We start from the raw sequence: 18,393 nt of genomic DNA on the forward strand, positions 1-18,393 counted from the left end.
AAAACTTGGTTTCATTACAAGTCTTCGTGAGACATTTGAGGTTTTTGGAACTCCAGGTCTTCTGCACCAAGAAAACCCTTATTTATCTTCAAGCTCATGGGCTCTTTTCAAATAATCCTAAAAGAGATATGTGAATCACCATTCTTTTTTTTTTATAAAAATGCCATTAATTCTAAACAACATATCAATCTTTCATATCAGTGTTTTATAATTCTTTATTATAGCTTATATTTTTTGTGTGTTGTAAAAGAGAGAATCACTAGTCTCAGAATCCTTATATAACTCATAAAGAACTTGGAAAGAGTAGTATCACGCTTTGTACACTGAGATTGTATTTATTGCCCTGCATTTCTCAGATAGGAAGGCACAGATAAACAATACTTAATATTTCCTCAATTTCATGTTTGAGCACTTGGATTAGTACAGTCTAGCTCTAGAAATCTGGGGCTCTTTAATCTATTAATTCAGTCCTAAATCTCCTCTGTAAATACTTCATTTTGAGGTGTTTTTTTTCAATTTTGCAGCTGTAAAGAGTGATTTTGGTGTAGAAGTCTTCCAAAGCTGTGGTGAACTGTGAAGCAAGTTACACTTTTCTGTAAAACAGCTACTACTTTACTGTCTAGTCAAGGGTATTTTATGGGCATAATAAGAGCAATTTCTCAATGCATTTTCTCAGCTTTTGTTGCCTGTAATAAAAAGTTAAAATAGAATGAATAAAATATTGCAATAAGCCTTTGTAAATAAATCTTTCAAAAAACTATTAGAAGGCACTATTGAAAGAACAGAACTGCACACTAATTTCTGAATTATACATATGTGACAAATCATAGCAAAGTGACCATCTTCTGCAGTGAATACTGACTTAATTCCCTGTGGGTTTGGACCTGCTGCCTGTTATCCCCTGGAGATCTCCTGCCTTCAAATAACCTTACTGCTTTAATCATTCCTAAGCATAAAGCCTGGAGCTCATTATCTCTGTGCAGGTATATTTTAGACCTGTTGCTTTCTGACAGTCTGTACAAAAATGCAGGTCTCGGGGGCATGTTCTTTGGCAACTGCTGTTGGAGGGGAACATCTTCTTTATATGGGCTGCACCCATGAGTACTGCACTTGTGTTATTAATGCTCTGGTATCCAGACCTCAAAATGACACCTACTTGGCTGTGCAAAATGTAAATCCAGCTTTACAGGATGGGTGCCTAGGGGCTGTGCTCCCACAGCAGCTGTAACTGGGTGAAGCCAGTGGGAAATGGCAGTTCTACCTACCAGCTCCCTGGTAGATGTCTGCAGGTGGAATTTCTAATGGGAACCAACTCTCCCCTGCTCTACTGGGAGCTGGATGTGTTCAGCTGGAGACAGCCTGAAGTGAGATCAGGTGGTTGATAACTCAAAGAACTCTGCAGACCCTCAAGGGAGCTTAGGGTAAACTGCTTAAAGGGAGTCACCTGCCTTGGGTCCCCTCCGCTTGCAAATCCTCTGGGAGCACCACAAGCAGGCGAAGTGCCTGAGGACATCAGACTCACTCTCTGCATTTTTTCTTCCCATTCCTTGCCAGAGAAGAGAGCTTGAGCAGAGGGGAAAACAGAGGAGAATTCCCCTGAATTTCCCAGTTCTGTGCCCCTGCTGCCTTTTGCCCTGCAGCAAAGGCTGCCCTTTGCTCAGCACTACAGCCATATGTCCAAGGGTAAGGGTAGGAGCAGGCTGTCCCTGGGCAGCTGGCCAGGTGACCAGATGGCCACACAAAGGCACTAAAGACTGTGAATCAACCACAGATTCAGAGGGCACAAGTCAAACAAGAGCATTTATTGGTCTGTTCAGCCTAAACTCAGCCATCTGTGTTAACAGAGGAATGTCACTATGATCCCCATCTAAGGGGCTTCTCCTTCTATCTGAAAGGAGAAATGCGTCCCATTCTGTGCTGTTCAGAAATAAGAGGCTCTCCTGTTCCTGAAATAGTAGTCTCTAAGGGAAACATCTTTTATTTCAGCATAGTGCATTGTTTGTTTTCTTCTAAAAGCAATTAAATCAGACCAGACCATCACCTCCAGGGAGTTGGTGAAGTCACTGTCCCTGGAGGTGAAAAAGAAATGTGTGATATGGTTCTTGGGGACCTGGATTTGTGGGCGTGGTGCTGGTAGGTTTATGGCTGGATTAGATTCAGAAGTCTTTTCCAACCTTAATGATTCTATGATTCTATGAAATCACTCTGAAAAACTTTAGATGTATCACAGAGTCGCAGAAACACCATGGTTGGAAAAGACCTACAAGATCATCCAGTCCAACCATCCACCTATCACCAAAAGTTCTTACTAAACCATGTCCCTCAACACAACATCCAAACTTTCCTTGAACACTTCAAGGGTTGGTGACTCCACCACCTCCACTGGCAACCCATTCCAGTGTGCCTGACCACTCCTTCAAAGAAGGAACAGCAAAGCATTTATCAAAGTTTTTGACAGTGACAAAGCCTGACAAAGAGCAGCAAATCCCTCTCTTGCAGGAATGGTTTGAAGGAGGGAAATACCCACTGATGTAAAAAAAAATCTGTGCAATGAGACCAGCACTGACTCCCATTAAGACTGATGATGACTCGCCTCTTATTTAAACAAGAAGCACTGAGTGCCTGGGAAGCCATCAGCAAGATTTTGCCTTCTCCTCTGTGTTTTTGTGGCCAGTGGGCTACAAAGGTGCTAAATTCTGCTGTAGAGAATTTTTACTTCACAGGATGATTCACTGATCACTCATGAGAAATGAGTCCTTTTTGCTTCAGTGTGGTCAAATTTTCTTCTAAATTTGTTGTTTAAATTGGGGAAATTTCATTAAGATCCTTTGAGTAGAGAAAGCTATTTCCCATTTAATAGTGTTTTACTATTATCCTAATTCCAATTCTGCATTAGTCATACCCTGATTGTTTTAAAGGAAACTGGTATTTTGCTGGTATCTTACTATCTTCTTTTTCTGTTGTTTTCTCAGACTTCTTTTTGGAACCAATATTTGAGAATTTACAAGAGTTAAATTAATATATTTTAAGATGCATAGCCAAAAGTAGCACTCACAGTTTCAGAAGAGTTTCAGTAATAAACCTGCCTAATTCCCAAGTATAAAGGAGGCTACAAAAATGATCCAAGGGATGGAACATCTCTCCTGTGAGGACAGGCTGAGAGAGCTGAGGCTGTGCAGCCTGGAGAAGAGAAAGCTGTAGGGAGAGCTGATAGCAGCCTTTCAGTATCTAAAGGGGCTAAAAAAAGGGGGGGGGGGGGGGATAGACTCTAGCAGGGTCTGTGGTGGTAGAACAAGGGGAAATGGTTTCAAACCAGAGAGGGAGATTTAGATTGAATATAAGGAGGAAGTTTTTCTGATAAGGGTAGTGATACATCAACACAGGTTGCAGGATGAGGGCATCCATCCAAGGTCAGGCTGAATAGGGTGCTTCTGAGCATCTGATGAAGCTGTAGGTGTCCCTGTCTATTGCTGGGGAGTTGGACTAGATGACCTTTAAGGGTCCCTTCCAACAAACTGTTCTATGATTCTATGATTGTCTTCCAATAAATACTATCAATTTATAATTATTATGGGAACAGCAGTCTGAAGGAAAATGTTTCTTATCACCCCTCTAAACATTTATAGTATTAGAAAGTCTGGTGCTTAAATACATCATTAACTGTCCGTAGACAATTATTACAGTTTTGTTGCCAGACAGACACAGAAAAATGACGAAGGTCCTGGTCAAACTTCTGCTGTAATGCAACACTAATGCAGCACTTCCATGTGTTACCATCACTTGGAGATGAGCTGAATAGTTGGTGCTCAAACACCACCACAGATGTACTTATTCCCTTGGGGACACATTCCCATGGCCCAGGATTGGTGCTCCAGATAAGTCCTTTTACCAGTTAGACGGCAGGCAGTTCGCTAGCTGCAAAGCAGGTCATTGGTGTGTTTAAACCCATGGAGATGCCAGTGCTGTGCTAGTAAGGCATTTCATGGGTGGGATCTCTTTCCCTTTGAAGCTGGGGAAGAGATTTGGCCCTGGGTTAAGCAGAATCGGCAGCTCCTCAGCTGTGGGATGCACAAAAAATTCCCACATAAATGGGGACCTACAATGGCCAAAAATGCAGGACCCCATGGTTAATGCTGAAGGAGGGAAACTGTCAAAATAATCTCATTTAGAAACACAAGGTGCCAAATCATTTGCTGTCTTGTTTCTTCATTTACAGTTTATAAAGGAAAACAAATGTCTCCATCAGGGCCTGTGCATAAGCACTGCCAACTCACTTGCTGTGTAAGCTTGGAGGAATCTGTCATCTCCTGTGGACACTGATGTTTGCATCCTGGAGAGCAAGGACAAGAGCAGAAATGGATCAGCAGTTCAAAACCATGTGCCTTTGATTTACACAGAAGCTGGAGCAGAGCATGCAGCTCTGGGGGTTGCCCCAAGTCATAGAGGAGACAATGACTGAGACTCAACAACACTGCGGACTTCTGGTCAGCCTATGCCAGGATATCTTCCACATTTTGGCTCTCCGAACAGCACCAGGTGGCTTGGCTGATCAAGCTTGGCCACTGATACAGGAAAGGAGCAGTGATGGTTCTGGGCCTTGGCTGGAAATGGAGAGCACCTTTTGCAGGATTCTGGCTCCTATAAGCTCCTCCACACTTCAGCCTTCCAAAGACAGCCAGCACGTGGCTGTCAGACCTTTAACAACCATCATACAGCAAGTGTAGGCCTAAATCCCACAGTACATTTTTATTCTGTGGGGAGAAAATAGGGAATGAATACCATGATATTTTTTCCACTGGCACTCTTTTCTTGTCAATTTATAGAAACATTATAGGAGGGGAGGGGTATGAGGCTAATGAATTTCGTCCTGTTCAGTCATAAAGATTTATATCTGTGCCTCAGAGCTAATATTGACCAATCAAATGGCTTCCCAAATCCTTCCCATTCCATAAAATTTAATCATACCCTCATGACAGCTCAGGTATGAAATAACTTTTGATTTACTACCGTAGCAAAGTGATCAGTATTTTATGCTGATTTTTAACCATATTTCACACTGGAGAGTTGTTATATTAGAAAGCAGTAAAACAGTGCATATCACACAATGATATCATACTTAGGCCCCAAACAGAATATCAAGGGATTATTGAATTTGTATCTAAAGAGGATATTTGTTAAATGTGTGGCCACTATAATTGGGAAACGTGTTATTTTCAGAAGTTTATTCTGCTAACATGTAGTTGGTGTTATTATGACCTTTTTGACTTTTGTGCTATAAATGATGTTGATCCATGTATTACTTTGCAACAACCATGTGGAAGGCTGAATATTGAGATGCGATTCCACTTTTGACTGTGGATATTACTGGAAGCTGCAGAGGATGTTGGTGTGGGTTGGCTTAGATGTATTTTTATCCTATCAGCAGAGCTAAGGTTGTAAAAATACATATTTAATTTTATTTCTTATTTTATTTATATATATATATTTTTTTTTTATAATTCACCTTGTTTAAAAAAATTTTTCCTGTGCTAGGATTTAAAAACTGATGAAGTCAGCACTGGGAAGTTCTCTAGAAAGATCTCTAGATATGGCCTCTGGCTTAACAAGCAAGCTACAAGCACACAGTGTAATTTCCCTGAAGAATAAACATGATACTCATAATCCCATCACCTGAAAATTCAAAGAGAAATCCTTTTCTAAAATATATGTGTACATGTATATGTGTTATATGATGCATTTGCTCTGGGGAGTTCTAATGGAGATATTCAGGGGAAAAGGTGATGGTATGTAGTTCAGCAACATTGCCACCACACCACTGCAACTCCAGTAACCTAATTTCCCTTTCATTAGCCATGGAGTGGTATCTGAAAGATAGGCCTTCTGATAGAGAGCCACATCAGAGCAGTTCTTGAAGGACTGCAACCTGTGGGAAGCTCACATAAGATCAGTTTGGGATGGGCAGCATCCCACAGGAGTGACACGACTTGGAAATACCACCTATGGTGTGTCTTTTTTGTGCTATTGTTTTAGGTGTCTGAAATTTCACCCGTGATGATGTCTTCTATGAGGTGCACCCCAGAAATGGGAGGTTTGATAGAAGAGTTGCATTTCATGCCAATATTCATTCTAGGCTGCTAGATTCAAGACAGTTGCTATCAAAAGACGACAAGTCCTTTGCAGACAGTCCTCAGTAATTTTTATCTTAAGAATTGCATTAACTACTCAAAGCTCTAGCATGTAAGAATTTATCCATGTAACAGGTCACAAATAAGGTTCACTTCAATTTTATGTGAGTTTCTGGGACCAGAAATGGATTGAGATCTCTCCTCCCAGCTCATTTCTGCTCTATATGAGAATGTATGAACACTCAAAAGGAAGATAATTTCCACCTGCAAATATCAAACCACTTTAAGGCCAGAACAACTAAAATAAGCAAGCTTATCGCAAGTCACAGTAGCCAGACTTAGGAAAAGAAGTCCAAATAAGGCAGAAAACTCTAGACACAATGCAAACATTCAAAACACCTGTTCATAGACTGGCAATTCAAAATCCAAGGGTATACTTCCCAGGCTTCCAAACAACTATTTTTAATGTATTTACTTGATCATCACTGCTACATTTCAGGATTTACTTCACTGCATTGCTTTGAGCTGTGCTTTTCCAGTCATATGTTCAGGGTCTAAGTAATGTATTTTCACATCTCATTTTCAGCAGCTATTCAAAAAAAGAAAACCTACAAGTTTTTTTTGCCGATCACTTACAGACCTGTCATGAAGAAAATAGATGCACATATGCAGACATTTATTATTTTATGATCACAGTTATTACTGGGTCTAAATTCCTGGGATGAAAAAGAAAGAAAAGGATTCTTGGATCATCAAGGAAAAGCTTGGAAACAGAGAGAGTTTGACAATGGACTTCAGCAGCTTGCTACTCTCTGAAGGGCTGCTGATTATAAGCTCACAAACTTGAGGCTTGTGGGAGCTCATCCATGAAGGGGGAATGTAAAACCTGCTTTTATGAGTTTTAGAACACTCATAACTTTATTAAGCTCCCCCTTTCGCTAGGAAAAGAAGTTTAATTGACCTTCAAGGATGAGGAATTATGTTTATTCTGAAGTGATTCATTTTTCTCTCCCATTGAAAGGATTCTTTTATTTTGTCTTTTCTTAAGACTCTATGAGCTGTTAGCATGGCACTGAAAAGAAGGAAGAAGAAAGCTGTCACCAAAGCCCTGGCAAACCGCTATTTTTAAAATTCTCCTTCCTCTCCACAGGTTTACACTAAGCCAATTTTTCCAGTGGTATGAAGGGATTAAGCTCTCTATTTGCCTTTGACAGTTAGTGAAAGCTAGGAACATCATAAACATTTCACCATGACAAGCTCTATAATTAAAAACAATTATTGCAAAATTAGAGGGTTTCAAGCATCAAGCAGCTTCAAATTATTTGTGAACATTCAGTTTTTAGAAATACTACCTTATGACAACCACAGCTCTTGTTAAGCTAGTGAGATGATCAGAAAATGAGGTCTGACCAACATGTCATTCTGGAAGGTTTTGTATCTTGAGCACATACCTGCACATTGTGCAATAAAAGATTCCCCAGAAGTCACGTTGATTTGATGGCTCTCTGCATGAGTTTCCCATATCCCAGAATTTATCTGTCAATTTTAAACAACAGTTTATGAAACGACACTTGAAGGGTTTCCTTCCTCTGGCTGAAGGTGGTCTTCCAGGAGGGAGAGTAAATTTGGACAACAATTTAAATGAACAGTTTCTTTGTGTTTAAAGTGTCTTTTCTTATGAATAATGTTTTATTTCTGCATTTTTAATGTAAATCACTAACATTTGGAAATAAGTTCTCTGTCACAGTCAAGATCTTATAATGACTTACATAAGCAGCAAGAAGAGACAACCTGTCTGCAGAAGGACCTAGGGGCACTATCATGGACCAAAACATCTTGGTGCTGATGAAGCTGAGAAAAAATCCTGGAAGGAGAAGTTACCTCTGTTCCTAAATTTCTTATTATTTACCAGAAGACTTTAGACTACACACAGCATAGCCTGATGCCAAATATCTCTGAGAAAACTGGAGTTCAGAAGTGATAAGCAGACATCACAGAAGGGTAGGTGCTGGAAGGCAGCAGTTCAACCCCTTGCTAAAGCAATTACCTACAGTAGGTCATGCAGGAAAGCATCCAGGTGGGTGTTGAGTACTCCAAAGAATAACAAAGTTCTTCCTCATGGAAATTTCTTGCCTTCTAGTTTGTGTCCTGCTGCTAAAATGGTAAGGAAATGAATGGGCAGTAAGTGGAGTGCAAAACACTGAAGCAAAGACAGAATTTACTAAAAACCTTGTAGCTGAAGATGGGGATGTTATATAATCACCGTCTCCTGGTTTCTTGGCTCCCTTTCTAGTTAACTAGCTTGTTTTGTCCCAGAGATTCAATTTCCTGTATACGCAGTTTGTCTCATCACATTCACTTTCTTTTTAGTGGTGATAGAAAAGCCAAAAAAGCATTTTGGCAGAAATAACCTCTTCAACAAATTAACAGGCTGTGCATTAGCTGAGCCATCTTTTTTTTTTTTTAAGTTAGTCTAAGTCAGAGATTTAGAGTTCAATTCAAAACACTTGTCTTGGCAGCAGAAGAAATTGTGCAGAGTTTTGATTCAGTGGTTGTAAGGACCATATGTAGCTATCAAATTGTCATCTGGTTACTTCCTCTAGCAGCAGTTACTACTGAGAAAAGCAGACTTACCGGCCAAGACCTTTCTTAGAGTTTGGTACAGCTCATCAGTTCTTGCAAGCATTCTTTTCTGGATCAGGTTGGTCCCTGGCTCTCATTATTTAACATAGACTCAGATGCTTTCAAATTTCACCTGTAATTCCTACAGCTAAGTTATTTCTAGCATCCTGAAAATGAGCATAACAATTCCTGTCACCGCATTCCTACTCTGTGGAATAAGACCAGCATTTTATAAGATGTGCCTGAGAAAAGAATTTGTTCACAGTTTCATTCCCAGGGGTTTCTTTGGGATTTTCATAGACTTGTGGTGGTCTCCTCTGTTTTCAGCACTGGCCAACACAAAAAGCAGCCAGCTACATATATACTCTCCTATTCAGCCAAGATGTTCAAGAACTTCTATGGCTTCTCTGCTATATAATGTAGGGTAGGTTCCACCTAAGCCAACGTTACATATTTACAATCTACAAATGAGAGAACCTGCCAAAGTGTTTTCCTCAGTTTGTGGAAAGAAACACTTCAAAGTCATGTTTGTAGAAGTATTTACAATGAGATTAACTGCATCTTAAATTCCCTAAAAATTCATGGAGTTCCCAATGATCACACAAGGAAGATTTCACCCAGGGAGATTGCCAATTTCAGAAGTCTATATTTTACATATCTGGATTCTGCAAGATTAATTAATCTTGTAACAATTAAACAGTAACGATGTCAACAAGCAAAGAACCCACAACTTAAGTTTTTTGGATTGCCACTTTTTTCTTTATAATGCACGGTGAAAATATTTCCTTTTTAAAATAATTTATTTTAGTCTGGAAATTCAGATGTATCCTGACCTATTGATACAACTGAGACCTTGTCAGTAGAATGCTTCTTGTATGATTAATAAAGAAAACGGAATTTGCTTTGATGTTTCTTTAGAATGTTTACTCTGCACTGTAAGGTGAAATGTGTTAACAGCATTAAGAAAAGAAAATGGAGGTTGCATTTGCAGGATCTAAATACCATCCCACCCTTGATGTTACAGTCTATTGGGATTTGAATAATATACTGGTATCTAACCTCTGTAAACAGATTGAATTTAAATTACTTGTACAAAAGATTCAAGGACATTGCTTTTGTCCTTACTGCTATTCCCTCTTGCCCAACTGGTATACAGCAGGTTAAGAAAACATTCCTACTTTTGAGATTGATGCAAAAACTATTTCCTAGAGGACAACACAATATTATAAGCAGAACTCTGAGATGATAGAGGAGAATGTGGAATAACAAGAACTACAACTTGCAAACTCATGCCAGTTTTTCCACTGCATAACATAAATGGCTCCTCAATTAGACAATTTGCTGTAGTATATAAATTGGTTTTATGGGTTCAGATATGTATTAATCTCAGCTTTCAGCATCTGTTTTCTGCACAGAAACTTGTCAACAGAGAGTTTGATAGCAAAAAATTCACTGGAATCATATCCAAAGGTAACACTCATACGGGAATCAAGTTTTCTGAACAGTACCTGGATGGTGATGGAAGTCTGGGTTAAAGAACTCTAACAAGTGCATCTCTGTCTGGATCATGTGAGAATCTCCAAGGATCAGTTCTTACATTACTTATTCTCTAGTAATGCATGAACACTACAACAAATGAATGGCACATAGCCATTGGCTTTCTTAAAATGCAAACATCTCCTATTTCAGTAGGAGAGTACGTAACAGAACAAAAGACCCTTATGAGCTTTTCCAAATCTGCAAACCATGTTCCTACTGTCTATTTATGAGTATCTTACCTACATACAATTTGATCAATTTTTCAGTTGTTGACTCCATGAGGCAGTTACATTCTCCACCCACAGTATTAATCAACATGTCAAAATGTAAAAAATTGTTTATGCACAGCAATGTAGGACTGGGGACAGTCCAGAATTGCCAGCTATTGGACTCTGCACTGAGTGGCAAAAAGCTTCGTGTGAAAGGTGGTCAAGGAGGGCAGTCAGTCCCTTTGTCTCCAGTTAGTCCATTGACTGAACTTTGGCCACTGAGTCATCACTGCAGCTGGGGATACAAATACATAGGGTATGCACACAGCTGCAGCCCTGATTTCCCACTGCACCACAGCCATTGCTGCAGGGCAAACATAAGTGTCTGCCCAGGACTTTTGTCTAGTCAACAAGCTAGAATAGTCCAGCTTCAGTGCAAATTTGGTTGTGCTGCCTCTTTCCAATAAGAAGGTAGCAAGCTTTCTCCCACCTCAGGTGCTTTGCTTGGAGACTAAAGATACATCAGGTAAATTCAAGTTTCAGTTCTGTCATTATCTGTGAATGGTCAGACCCCACTTTTAGCACAGCAGCTCCTGCAGAAGCAGATGCACAACTCTGCCCTCATCCTCATGCTGTAATACTGGCTGCTCAACAAACATTAAATAATCTCAGAGAAAATCCTCCTACACCTCCAGGAATTTTCCAAATGAGTGAAACATCACCAGGGCTGGATTCTGGCTGTATACTGACAAAGGCAGATAGTTCAGAGATAGTATGAATCTTTCCACAGCCAAAAGATAGCAAGAAGTGCTGTCTTGCTATGGTCATGCCAATCCTGCAAATTAACGCACTCATGTAAGTGCTCCAGATGGAGTAAGCTTCAGTATTTCTACCAATAGCACAATTCATGATTCTTGCACAGAGAAGCCCAAGGCTCTGCAGAGCCTCTCTACATAAACCTGAGCTAATTACACATTCCTGTATTGCTGCTTTCAGCGGACTCCAGGGACAAAGCTACACGTTTCAAGGCATGAAGTTCTGGGAAAGGCATTGGGTAGATGACACAAATTTTACAAAGCCAGTCTCAAAAACCACTAGTCAGAATACTTTCATTCATCCGATGTGTTCACAATGCTTTACAGACCACAGAGATATTTCATATAGGGATATAACCAGAAAACTCTAATCAGGAAGTAACACCATGAGGAAGAGACGAAGGATAAGTTCAACACAGAAAAGTGCAAAGTTTTGCACTTGGGCCAGAGGAATCCCAGGCATCTGTAAGGGCTGGATGGAGTGGTCCTTGAAAGCAGCCCTGTGGAGAAGGACCTGGGGGTCCTGATAGATGAAAAACTTAATATGAGCCAACAGTGTGCTCTTGTGGCTCGGAGGGCAAATGGTATCCTGGGGTCCATTAAAAGAGGGGTGGCCAGCAGGGACAGGGAGGTGACTGTCCCCCTCTACTCTGCTCTTGTGAGGCCCCATCTGCAGTACTGTGTCCAAGTGTGGAGCCCGCAGTACAAGAAAGACAGGGAGCTGTTGGAGAGGATCCAGAGGAGGCCACGAAGATGATCAGGGGGCTGGAGCACCTCCCCTATGAGGACAGGCTGAGGGACCTGGGCTTGTTCAGCCTGGAGAAAAGAAGGCTGCGGGGTGACCTCATGGCAGCCTTCCAGTACCTAAAGGGAGCCTACAAAGAGGAGGGGAATCAACTCTTTGAAAGGGTAGATAACAGCAGGACAAGGGGAAATGGTTTTAAATTGAGGGAGGGGAGATTTAGGTCAGACACCAGGGGGAAGTTCTTGACAGAGAGAGTGGTGAGGTGCTGGAACAGCTGCCCAGAGAGGCTGTGGATGCCCCATCCTTGGAGGTGTTCAAGGCCAGGTTGGATGGGGCCCTGGGCAGCCTGGTTTAGCATTAAACGTGGAGGTTGGTGGCCCTGCATGTGGCAGGGGGTTGGAGATTCATGATCCTTGAGGTCCCTTCCAACCCTGGCCATTCTGTGATTATACTTATTTAATCTTACTTCGTTTTCATTTAGCTGTTCCTCTTCCTTCTCTCTTTTGTATCTCCCTTATTTTATTCCACATATGAAGTTTTCACACATCTCTCCTAGACAGGGCTGTTTGTACCAACAGTTTATTAGCATTATTGCTTCACAGTATTAAGAGATCCTTTAAATCATGAAATTTTAATAAAGTGAAACATTAATTCTAGTGAAAAAAAAAATATGTAGGGAAAATGAATTGATCAGGACTGTCTGATAATCAATTTCCTCTGGTAAGCATACAAAAATAATTATTCATCCAGACTCTTTAATTTGTTGTTTAATTTGCCTCCTCTGCTCATGCATTTTATAGACAATTCATCAAAATTTCCAAGCTACCACCAGAAATAAAATGGTATCTTCACAACAACACTGCATTCATATAGTGTTTGATTATTATCTGTAAAACATATATTAAAGTACTCCCCTTCTGAAAAATGTTCTTCAAAATCTTTAACCATGTCCACAAAATAAAGATTTCTCAGGCTGAGAGCATTCAATACTAACAGATTTTTAAAAACGACAGCATTAGTCAAATGAAGTAGTGGCTGTTTGGAAACAATGTCATGGTCTCTTTTGTAATGGGTGATTAAAATTTAGTGGTGGCACCAGCAAACAGAGGTTGATGATATCTGTGATCTGACCTCTGGTCATCATGCGACTGCCTTGGGAATCCCTCCCGAGAAAATAAACTAAAAACAAATCAATACCAATATCATTTTAATTATTAAACACTGGTTGATAGCAGAAGCATGTTAATTATTGAACCTTCAGAAAATGTTTCTGTCAGATCTGACAGTCTTGGTAAGGAATATGGTTCTGGCATTATATAACGCATAAAAGTATTATCATAGGTTTCAAACTAAAAGAGGGAAGACTTAGATGTGTTATAAGGAAGCTTTTTATAACAAGGGTGATGAAGTACTGGAACAGGTTGCCTAGAGGTGTGGTGGATGCCACCCATCATTCTTTGTTCATTGACATTCAAATCAGGCTGGACTCTGGGCAGCCTGATTGAGCTGTAGAGGTTCACTGCACAGGAGTTGGACCAGATGGCCTTTAGGGATCCCTTCCAACTCAAACAGTTCTACAATACTATGGCCATCCGTGCCCCAGAGACCTTGCACATGTGGCAGAAGACCAGAGATAAAGCTAGTTCTAACTAAATGCAGATGCCCAAAGCAGGAGTACAGGCTGCAACATCCATTACAGTCATCAGTGAAGCAAGTGTAGATCTTAAAGTGCAAGCAATCTAAAAGGTCTAACTAAAATTACATGAGGGATATCCTAACAGTGTATATCCATTAATAGTACGTTACAGTTTCCATTAACTGTAAGAGCGACTGGCTCAGATGGTAGCTTACACCCTGCAGACACCCCAAGCTAAGCAAGATGATCCTGAAGCAGATACAAGCCCAATGGAGCTACTGAGATGGCTGCAAGTCTTATCCCAGCACATCACAGAGAGAAGCCATGAGTTCCCTTGTTCATCATTGCAGCAGTTCCTAAAGAAAGCAGCAATTACAGTTAAAAGTAATTGCTATCTCTGCCGTACTGTCCAGGAAGATTAAGACATTTTCTGAATGGCTCATAATAAATGCCTAGGGGGATGACAGAGAATCAGTCTCAAAATCTGCACTCAGACAGTAATGCTGGTTCCAGCTCTTCTTGGCTGGAAGTCAAAAGCCCCCTACCACACTCAGCCACATCCCTGAGGCAAAGTCCTGCCGAGGGTACCAGCCAGAGTGACACCCCAACAAAGCACCAGGCCTGGTACATCCCTCTGTAATGGAAAAATAGATGAATGACCCTGTACATCAGCCATCCTGACTGGAGAAAGGGATGTGTGGGGCTGCTCGCTTGCTTTTCTTAAAGAGCAATGCAATAATTACTCAAATAACACTTCTGGACTGCCTGGCCCCCAAGGAGCACTTCTGTACTATGAAAATAGAGTACAGAGAGAAAGCTGTGGAAAGTGACTCAAGCTAATAAATTCCTGCTGGGGGGAAGGAATTGGGCATTTGGCTCTGGGCATGCTGAGCTCGTGTTCAAGATTGATTGCTCCATTGATCCCCATACCAGGGAGCTTACTTATTTCCCTTCTGGCAAACATTAACTTTCTTTGCTTTCCTGTTACATTTGCTAATCCTAGAGGGAAATATTTTGCTGACTACAACCACATTTTTCATGCTAAATTATACCACTTCCGTACAGATCTGGCTCTGCAAAATGATAAGTCCCCTCTGCCTTCTCCAAAAAGAAGTTGTGACGCAGGGAATCTCTAAGATCTTCCACCTCCATGCTCATTGCAAATGAATTAAGGAAAATGAGCTATCCAGTTGGTGAACTTGCTAAGCAAATATCATTGCTCATGAGAAAAGCAGAAGTGGATGAACAAGTGGTTACTTTCATCTGAGAGAACAATTTGGAACTGAATATGTTATTTGACAACTGCTCAATGAGCTTGAAAATGTTAAACATAGGTGGCTAAGAAGGGCATTTAAGCTTTTCCAAGGACTCTCTGCTCTTTAGTCAGCACCAGCACCTCTCACAGTATATTTAGTTAGATATATTTTCTAGCAGCTTCTTTCACAGCTATAACGCGATGGAAAGTACAGCAGTGAGAGCAGAGTAGCACAATCCTCAGCTACAGCAAATGAGAACAAGCCCAAATACAGCAGCCATAAACACAGAAAAAAGAAAGAAACCAGAGAGCAAACCATAGTGTTTCCATAACATTTCTCTGACTGGTCACTGAGTATGATGAACTTTGCAGACCAGTGTGGCCAAGTTAAAAGTGGATTAACACACTAAAGAGGTGCTAGAACTGACAGTAAAGCAGAGTAGCATTCTCTTAATCAGATGTAAATCCTATAGTTCTTCATAGCGTAAGAAGTGCCATTAGGTTGTTAGAGTGAGGACCCGGCCTAAGCTTTCTGCTTTATTATTTAGTTTCTGAATGGGAAAAATCAATAAGAAAAAATATTTATAACAGTCAAACTTGAAATTACAAAGATGACTTTGAATGGGATTTTTAGATGTATGTATATACCCTATATATATATACACACACACACACCAAAGAAAATAGTAAGAGAAGGTCATCAACTTGTTTGCGTCCAGACAGCTTCGAAAAGATGTTGTGTTACTAGCAAAAAATATTTGATGCTATTTGATATTTCTCTAAATATTTTATTTAAAAATAAAGAATTTAGGGGTAAGGAAGAAAGAAAGAAAGAGAGAAATAGAGAATGCAAGAAAGAAAGAGAATGAAAGAAAAGCCAGCCAGTATGAGCAGGGTAAAATAAATGCTCTGTTGAAAAAGTATCAGGACAATTATTGATCTGTAACTTTGTTTTAAGGGTTGTTTTTTTTTATTGTTTATTACTGGATTATTATTATTTTTAAGTTTGACCCATGGTTATGGCACAGATCATACTTAAATAATTTTGGCAAGATAATATTTGAGGCAAAGCAGCTGGTCGAGCTTCTCAAAATGTGCCCGTTGTGTTTCAGTTTACCAATGAACACATGGGGTTCACCAAGGATAAATGAACAGAGGGCTCTGATGTTCAGATAGAAAAAAAAAAAAGATCTCCCTGCATGTACACCCCTGGGTGCCACTGAGAAAGACAACAAAACACTGCCAAGGACTTATGAACATTGCTGGTTTTGGAAGCATACAGGCAGCAGCTGCAAGCCTCCTAAATTATGTATGAGCAGTACAAGAACTTTCTCATTTGTAGCAGATGGAACCTTTAAAGGTCAACTCTCTCCTGAATCATCATCACCAAAACGTGTCTGCATGACTTCTTCATGATGACCTGTAAGGTGGAGATGCTAGGCCCTTGTAGTACTTATAGGTGACATGACAAGTTTTCTCCTAATGCCTAACAGGAATTTCTTGTTACAATCTAATGTTGTGTTTGTTTATTTGTTTTTTTTTCTTCCCACATGCAAGGAACAGGGTGAGCAGTTTGTCCCCTTTCTGCTTACTGTAAATTTTTTGCACTTCTGAAGGTTGTTACTGTCTCGCTTCTTTGACCAAAAAACTCCAGTTAACTCCTCCAAAATTCTAGAAGTGGTTCACATTATTGTTTGAGTTCCCTGGACAGAATGCAGTGGTAGAGCTGAATCTGTACTATTTCTGCAGTGTGTAGAAGATTGCTTGTGACACCACTCTTAGCCATCCTAACACGATGACTATTTCCACAACCACATTTGCATTTGTGCTGGGGCCTACTCCTATCTCCAAAATATTACCACAGCACTGCTGCCCACCCCAGTACTCCTTAAGCAGTGATTTTGTGCTACTGATTGCCTCCACTCAAGTGGAACCAGTCTTTACTGAGCTACTGCAGCAGATGTATTTTATGAGTAAGTAATCTCCAGTAGCATCCCTTTGTGCATCATACAGCCAAAAGTCCTTAGCACAAACTCTTGAAAGATACACATTTGGGACTTTAGGGATTTTTTTTTTTTAGTACTTAGTACTGTGACATGCTGAAATGACATTAGAAATTCACTAAAGTTACAACACCATCAACATCTGGGCACTGATATTTCCTCCAGACCATTTTCTCCATTTCAGAGCATGCAGGTGACTTTGACTTTGCAGCAGGGTCATGCATATGAAGTCTGTGGTGGATTACTTTAGTACCTTAGTTACCTCCACTGAGAAAGGGAGGACTGAATATGTTATCAGTCAGGTCTGCAATATAGATTGCTTGCAACTAACCCATAGGGAGACCTGGGTATGTATTATCCTGAAATGAAACATCACTCACATTACATGTTACAGACAAAGCTGCCATCCCACTTGCTTGGGTGGACCTGGAGATATGTTGCTCTGACACTTCAGTCACTAGAACTTCCCAGTTGCATTCACAAACACAGAAATTCAGAGATAATGTGTCATCATCAACAACACAAAGTAAAGAAGTGATTTAAGTCTGATGGACTTTTAACAACTGAAAGTAAACAAGACTTTTGAAAAAAGATAAAATGCAATCCTTGTGGAACGATAAAAGTAATTCAGAAGTCACTTAGCCCTCTTAAATTTCAGTAGTAGTACAGATGAGTTTCCTCAGTTAAAGTGCTGTATAATCAATGAATATTAAGATGCTATAATTACACAATAAACAAGAGAGTTTGGCAAAGCAGATTCTGATAACAAAAAGAGTATAGATAGAAAGCTCACCCATATCCTGGGATCACTTACAAAACTCCAGGAGAGGTGATCTCCAGATGAGATCCTTCCCCACTGGTAGCCAGCTCTTAAATAGGTCTAGGAGGGGTGCAGTCAGGCTCCACCCTTCTGGCAGCACAGCTGAATTGCCTTCACCTGTGCTCCCCTGGCTGATTCATTGCTCGCCTCAGGTGATCAATCAGAGGTTCAGGCCGTGACTCAGCAGTTCCCATACAAGTGCTCATGCCTGTTGGCTGCTTTCCTATAAAACCACTTTAATCTCCTGAACAGCAGCATGCATGTTCCTGTACTCACATCACACGCCAGGCTCCATGGGAGGAAGGGCAAAACCTTCTCCATTTCAAAGCTACTCTTAACCAGGATGTATCAGACTGTGCAAACCACCTGGGGGCTTTCCATCTATGATCAGTTGCTAGTAGGAAGCCAGTGCTCCTCTGATTCACGTACTCACACTTCAGAAAGGTTTTTGCCCAGCCCTGCCTGCAATCCACATGTCAATGGATGGTAGGATTAGGCTCCACTTAGTAATACTTTCTTTTATAGTTATACCTAGGAGATCTTGTCATGAATCAGATCTGCAAATATGTATCTTGCAGCTTAACACAGACATGTTGCTTTAAAAAACCAATATTTCAGGTGTAA

The sequence above is a fragment of the Lagopus leucura genome, unplaced genomic scaffold (genome assembly GCF_019238085.1).
Source record: "Lagopus leucura isolate 7727_CA_CO unplaced genomic scaffold, USGS_WTPT01 Super-Scaffold_100157, whole genome shotgun sequence".
In the NCBI taxonomy this organism is placed as follows: domain Eukaryota; kingdom Metazoa; phylum Chordata; class Aves; order Galliformes; family Phasianidae; genus Lagopus; species Lagopus leucura.